The following is an 8,401-nucleotide window of genomic DNA, read 5'->3' as shown; positions in this document are numbered from 1 at the left end:
TTGAGGAAACATTCTTGTGTTTGTGTGCTTTCTTTTTTTTCTTGTCAAAGAAAAATCAAAAATCCAATTCCAAAAACAAGTATACATCCAACACAAACATTTTTAAAATACCAACAAAAGATCAAAAACAAAGAGCAATAACAAAAGTATCAAACTATATGACCATTCTTCACATCTTAAGAAAGAAGAATCTTCATCAACATATCAACTTGAAGAAAAGACCATTGAGCTCAAAGGCTTTTATCAAAAGGAGGAAATTCTTCAATCTTGGCAACCACATAGTGCTCGTGTGGGAACGGATTTCTGGCCAGAAATGTTTCGGCCAAAACACTTCCAGTCGGAACGTTTCTGTCCTTTTATTACGTTCCACTATAGAAACTCATAAATATTTTGAATATTTCTAGCCGGAACCCTTCTAGCCGGAACTATCTATGTGGAATGCCAAGTGGTAGCCACATCAATAAAAATGATGATTTTATGAAACTTGTCACTTTTGCAATAAAATTCAATAGGTAAATTAAACTTATTAAAAAAAATAAAAATACCTTTTTATAGAGATCGAAGTCAAAATTCTACTCATATAATTTTTATAATATTTTGATTACATTTAATATATAAAAAATTAACAATGCTATGACTAGGTATTCTTTTGTTCTATAATAGGCTGGTTTGAAAAACAAAAAGAAATATCCAACCACTTCAAAAAAATTTGAAAAAAATATGGTTCACAAGGAGAGAGAGTATTATCCAAAAGGGTATTTTTTGTTTTCTGATTATCATTGTCATTTACATTCGCATTTACATTTAGGGTTTACTCTCATACATATGGTAGCTCTAGTTTCTTTCATTTTAGGATCTTGCATACACACAAGGTTCTAGTACACACATTTTTTCAATACATTATCAGCGATTTGTGGAGGTGGAAATCACCAACATAGGGGTTTGACTGAGGCAAAACCCTATATAGCCACCAAACCTTCCCTTTTTAGTTGCAAGTGCAGAAATAGGCATCGAGAGGCAGTTTCGGATCAAAAAAAGGCATTAGAATCATTAGATTTGCCCTCATTTTCTTAGAACAGGGACGTGGTGCCATGGTCCCTCCCCTTTTGAGTGATTTTTAGTAGGTTTCAGGTTTAGGACCTCCCAATTCCATCTTTCCAGTTACAAGAGGAATAGAAACCCTAAGAGGTAATCCTTGGCTCTCTCTTTCTCACAACAAGTAGCTAAAGTGATCTATCTCCCTAGGCTCTTTCGTATTCCCAATGTGTTCACAAAAGTGGGATTAGGTCCTAGCCACCCAATCTCACTTTTCCTGCCTCCACATAAAGTAAAAATTATTGTCAAGCATATAATTAAGGTGATTTTAATCATTTATTTTAATGGGAAAGAGTGGTAAGAAAACTAAGAAAGAGAATGAGAAATTAATAAGTGTGAAAGATACTTTGGAAAATGAATTCGAGAAAATTAGGAAAGAAAATAAAGACTTAAAAGAGGAAAACATGTTACATTAGGAAGAAATATTTAAATAAAGAGAAGAAGATAATCTTTTCAATTAATTAGTACTTGAAGCATATGTAAAAGAAACTCGGAGTCTAAAATTGAAGCCTACATTATGTAATGTTTCATTCAATATAAATGATTTATTTTATTCAATGGATTAACCATGTGATATAGTTAAAGAACTCCTTGATAAAAAATGTATTGTTGAAGATAACAACAGAATTGAATCTACTATTTCTACTATTTGTGAGGATAGTTGTGTGGGTAAGGAAAAATGATGTTTCTTCACAAAAGTTGGGTTTAAGATAATAAAAAAGGGGCCATATGAAGATAAAGGTTTGGGAGAATTTGGGCAACGAATTGTACAACCCATTAAGGAAAACATGAGACAAAAAATTGAAGGGCTTGGATATGTTAATGGTGATAAAAAGAAAATTGATGATGCAAATATAACAAGTTGACATAAAGCAGCTAATGTAATGCAATATGTGCAATATTTTCATTGTCATAGACAAGGACACAAAATTGAAGCATTTTGGGATCTTCATCCTTGTACTATATATGGATTGAAGAATCATTTAGATAAATTATGTTGGACTAGAAAGTGGAAGGAACAACCGTTAAAAAATAGTATACAAATTGATTGCAGATGGATTGACGAATCTAATTGGCAAAAGATTACAATTATGCTCAAGATATTTTATAAGCATAACTATTCTTATGTTAGGAAAAAAAAATTATACAAAAATAAGTAATACTAATTGCACAAGGATCATTTTTGAAATGCTATAACATTGGTTGCAAAAATCATTGAAGTTGTTGTGTTGGTTGTGGAAATGATGTTGTGAACATTTTGATTACAAAGATCTTTTTGTTAGGGTTTCAAGTAGATCCAAAGCAAATAAGAAATAACAATTATATGCAGATTTAAATACAAAAGATAAAGGAATAAAATAGGACACAGATAACACAGAGATTTAACGTGGTTCACCTAGAATGGGTTACGTCCACCATACATAGCCATCCAATCTTTCTTATTATCCAGCAAAAATAGTACATCAACCTTCACCTACCTTAAGCATCCCAGCCGCTTATAACATGCATTTTTAGGGCAACAAACAAAGTCAGCCTTTTTAGGGTTTTATTATAATGTAGGTTTTTATCAACAAAAAAAATGGCAATTTTTTTTTTTCTCAGGGGCTAGTGCCCCTGAACCCCCATAGCGGGCTTCATCCGCTTTGGGGGCTGACGCCCCCAAACCCCCATAGTGGGCTTCACCTGCTTTGGGGGCTGCCACCCCCAAACCCCCGCCCGAGCCTCGGCCTAGCCCTGGACCCCGGCAAGGATACGTGCTGAGTGTACAGTTGTTTGTTGATCAGTCACCACATTTCAATACTTTTTTTGAATAGATTGTAGAGATCTTTTGGAAACACTTTATTTATTGATATTTGTGAAGGTTTATATCACAGATATCTTTGAAAATTCTTCACATTCTTTATTAATTTCTATGAAGGTTTTGATCACAAAGATCTTTAGAATGCTTTGCCTTCTTTCTAGAGATAATCAAGAAGGACATCTTATTTTTGAATACCTATGGACAAGAAAAGATAAAACTATATACATTTTTTAAGAAAATGATGTTAGGTACTCTTTATTGTACATGGGTTTCTAACAAACCTATTTGTTATTGGTTGCCCCATCATCTAGTTAAGTTATATGATAAAATATAGTTTCTGGGGGGATGCTAAAATGTATACTATATTTTAATATATTTGTCATGTAAAGATAAGTCTCTTGTAAGACACACAACTCTCAACTAATGTACCTATTTAAGGATCTTTCGATCCAAATATTTGATACATAGAAATATAGATTTTTTTTTTCAAGCTCTCTAAATTCTATCAAATACAACTCTAGAGTTGAAAAATTCAACAATTTTACATTTGCAAGCATTTCTTTTATACCTTCCAAGCCCATAACTAACTAATGACTCGTTGGTAAAAACTTTTTATACTTCATAAAGTAATAGAAAAGCTATTGCATGGCTTTTTTAATGAGCATGCACTTCCAACTAACTAAACTAAATATTTTAAAAACATTAATACAATTAATTCTGTAATAAAAATTTATTTATTATGATTTTGACTGGCATATGATTGTTAGGGCATTTTGTCAAATAGTATAGCTGTACTAGTTATAGGATTTCATTTTTAAGCATTTCTTTTTAACTTTCCAAGCCACAAAGGGAGACATATTATTTTTTGAAGTGTAAATGGTTGATATTATCATCATTTTTTGCATCTATACCATCAATTATATCTCTAGTGTATGCTTAATTACTCAACCTATACTTTTTCTTAGTTTGATCCAAATTTCTTATAATAATATATCCATTATTATCTTTATAAAAATATTAAAAGGTAGTGTAAATATGATCTTCCTTTTCTATTCTATTTGTATACACTATAGCTATTGTAATTTTAAGGTAATCAACGTTCCATTCCCATCAATTTTGTGACTTACATAAGCCAATAGAATATGTAGTGTATATATATATATATATATATATATATATATATATATATATAAATATCCTTTAGGGCTTAACCAGAACACTATAAGTTATGAATGCATAGGTAGCAGTTGTGGACCCACTCCTTTCACTGTTCCTTCCTATTTAAAAAATTGTCACCATTAGTTGTCCTCCTAAAAATAACTATCTCAATACAAGATCTTTTTAGTCACAATTTTGAAGTAGCTATTTTCCTTCTAGAAAAAAATCTCATATGTTCTACCGTTAAAGTATTTTGAAAAACAAGCCATTAAAGTATTTTGAAAAACAAGACTAAAGTTATTTATTCTATATATAATTTAATAATTAGGTGCCAATAATCAATTCACTTTGTAATTATAAGCAATAGCAATTTTCCTACAAATGCCCCACCATAAAAGGTGATGGCTATGAAATAGTAAATGGTGGATTCATAATAGATTGGATGATTTGACAAAATCTATAGAGTATAAGAGTTTGTAATGTTTACTTTCAATAACATGACCCACTAGGCTTGCTAAGTCAATAAGGCATAGGGTAGAGGACCCATTATAGCTGATATGTAGCATTATCAACTAATAGAAGATTGCTACTTTTATATGCTCTATAGAACCTCATATGAACATGCAACATTATATTATGCTTTCAGCAAATGATTGGTATATCAATTGAAAGAACAAAAAATAAAAATAAAAAAATTTGAGACTCAAGAGTATTGGATTGATAATTTGATGTAATCATTTCTAACTTAAGAAAACAAAAGTGGGGTTCATAAAATGATACATTAGAATCCTTAGAAATTTCATTACATTGAATAGGAATTGTATGAACCATAAGATCAAAATGAATACTAGAAAAATGATTAACTCTAGAACCACTAATGTGATTTGATAGTCACTACTAATATGAAAGCCATTAGATCAAAACAAAGTTCAATAAAGTATAAAATTTCATCATAGGATCTTCCAAAACAAGTTAAACCATATTTTGGTGTTTTGACTGATCACGAGTAATCGATGAAAGGTTTTAAAATGTCAGAAATTTTCTTCGTATGTGCCTGCTTAAAACAGAGAAACGATGTGTTCTGCGAAGAAGATTACGAGTAGAAACTTAACGCATTGGAAATAACCATCTCTTTGTCGATAACTAAGCTTTTATTGAATATCATTGAAAATATAGATATTCTATGTCTTCCAATGATAGAATACAATCGAAAAACTCACAATACAATCTCTATGGGGAACGGCTTAAATCTGAATAACATTCCATTCATGACGTTGTTGGAGACAACGTTGTGAATTATTGCACATGACAGGAAAGCCTTTCTGTTTTAAAATGCCAAGATGTTGTCGTAATGCACATGTGGCTTATCAATTGGAAGAAAAATTGATCGTTTGCAATTCTTCTTCTTCTTCAACCATGCTGGCAAGTGATATTACTGATTTTTCCTTTTGTTGAGAAGCATTTATTTACATTTCTGTATCCTTTTATAAAATTGAGGCCACTCTTTAGTGAGTTTCGTACAATGTAAAAGAAGATAAGGATTCTTACCTTTTTAACTGTTAAATGTTAAAAACTTATCTAGATGCAAAAATGCATGTTCAAGTTTAGGGGTTTGGTTCAAGTCTAAGAGTACAAGTTTGTTTTGCATGCATATAATTTATCTACTGATTGTCGAAAATGTACTTTTCAATTTTTGACTCACATATTAGCTTTTTTATTCTTTTTTATATTAAAATATTTGTGATATTTAATAAATATTAAATTAATTTTTATTATATTAGAATATGATATGTTGTCTCAGGTCAACCCTAGAAAATGAATGGGGGCTATAAAACTCAATACTCATTAGTCATAGAATGCTTCTAACAATGCTCATGATAATTTTACATACATTTTAATGCACAAATTGAAGTGTGAAAATCCAAGTGATATATAATTTGATTCCAAATAATGAGATTTTTTTTTAAATGATGAAAATAAATGCACCAGATGGATTTTAATATAAGGGCATAACAATAAATCACACACAATTACACTCACTTTTCCTTTAAGGGTAAATACTTGGTGACACTTAATTTAAATTCAAATGCTTGGTCTTTTTCTCTAGTTGTAAAATCCAAAAATTTAACTAAGTTAGATTTTCAAAGTTTCACTTACCCTGATGCCATTATGTCTTCTTTATCAACTTCGATATCAACCCTTTCCACCTAGTTCACCTTGTAAAATTTGCTAAGTTTTGATCCTATTAGGTTTCAAGTCATCAACACCCACATTTCTCACCTACTCCTCCCTATTGCTCATCTTTGTGTTCTCCTGAACCTTAAGCCCATGTACCGCAAAATTGACTGATTATATGATTTTGGGTATTTAATGTATTGATCATTTTCTTATTCTATTCATCTCTCAATTTTATCTCCAACCATTTCCTCAATTTTCAAAACCTTATTGTTAAAACCTTACTAATTTTTCCTTGCAAAAAGTGCCTAAATATTTTATTTAATTTGGTCATCGAACTTCACCTTTACCTTTATCCCATTTAGGCATGTGGTAGAAGTTTTTCCTAACTCTCATAACCTAAAATCTTCCCTTCATAATTTCTCTAAGTTCACTCATCATGTTTCAAAGATTAGGCTTCTCCATTTCCTTCCATCTCATTTGGTAAGTGACATGAGTTATTCTCCATCCTTGAGTCAACCAATCATGTCCTTTGATGATGCCATAATAACATCACTAGGCCTTTGGTAACATATTTCCCTCTTTATCTCCTTGTTGAAATTGTTAAAAATAATAAAGTAATTATCATGTCTACACACACATACAACAAGGACCCTCCAATGTCTCCTGCAAAGCATCTAATAATGATGCCATTGAACTCAACCTTATCCTCTACAGATCCACATTGAAACATTATCTCCAACTTTTAGTGTTATTAATGTTGGATCTAATCTTATGACCAACATTCATTATGTAGTGTTCTATATTTTGTATCAATGAGAGGATAAACTTAGAGCTTATATTTTAGGTTCTCCTCTAATCCATGTTTTATCTTGGTATTAGAGCCAAAGGTTTAATCCTGATGCAAGGACTTTCAAAAGAAGATGAATGGGCCTCTCATAGTGAGGTCAAGAGAAGATAATCACATAGATCTTTAATCAAAGAAGATCAAGGAAAGATGAGCTACATTGACGTCAAAGAGATTGTAAAAGAGGATCATGCAAAGAGTTCACAATCATCAAAGATTTGGAGCCATTAGAGTAGATCAGATGTAGATGTCACCACTATTGAAAAACAAAATAAGAAAGAAATGTTGATATCCACAAGTATTTATTAAAATTTGAAGAATTAAAGGGTTTTTAGTTTGAAGACATGTCCAGATTGCAACATTAGCTTGCTAATCACTGCCCTATGGTTTGTCGATATTTTGCCACTACTAAGGAGGATATAAGGTTACATTATGGTACTATTGTGACTAGAGGTCTCAACAACTATCTTGTTTATGATATTTTTTAATATAGATATGTTTTACATTAGTGTGAATGGAGGATTCCACTTGAAAAGTTAGGAGCAGATCACAGAAGAGAATATCTCTCACCTTGCAAAGAAAATGAAAAAAGACATCTCCTAGACAAGGAAGAATTGATGGTAGTGGAAGTTGTTGGCAATTTGAAGAAAACTTAAGGGTTACAAAGATGAAGGAAATATCCATGGAGAATTAATGTCATTGCTTAAGGAAGAGGCCATGTGTAACCAACATAGATGTAGAGGCAAGTCATTAGGTTTTGGGAAAATGGTATCTCAACCATGTATTTACATGAGGTTACTATTTAAAGTAATTTTTTGTTTGAGTATTAAATGGTACAAAATTGTCCGCAAAGCTCTGGATTGGATAGATAAGCATGCTGATAAATTTTCATTGCAAGATCATAGCTATTTTTGAATATATTAAAGTTTTCTTTTTTGAGGTGTACGATGAAAGGTTTTAATTTAATTTTGATGACTTTAGAGGCTCCGAAACACCGTGAAAAGTGGGCATACTTAGCATAGTAGATTACAAGGTGATAAAACACTTCACGAGCTTTTGGTGTTTCAAAATGTTCATCAATCAGACACACAGTTCATAAGTTATGACCTTCGGAAGTTTGGCCTCCTAAAATAGGAAATATAAAATGCATCGGACACATAAATGAGCAATAAAAAGGAGGGACACATGTTAATGTGAGTTTTGACATGTCATAGGGGATCTAGATTGGAAATAAGGTTAGCTTTGTACTTTGTTGGGTGGTTTTAGCCCATGATTTTGTAATATTGTTTGACAGTTTCTTGTATTGTATCTCCTATATATGAGGT

Source organism: Cryptomeria japonica, chromosome 7 (assembly GCF_030272615.1).
Source record: "Cryptomeria japonica chromosome 7, Sugi_1.0, whole genome shotgun sequence".
Classification (NCBI taxonomy): domain Eukaryota; kingdom Viridiplantae; phylum Streptophyta; class Pinopsida; order Cupressales; family Cupressaceae; genus Cryptomeria; species Cryptomeria japonica.
Note: the sequence above shows the minus strand (reverse complement) of the source record.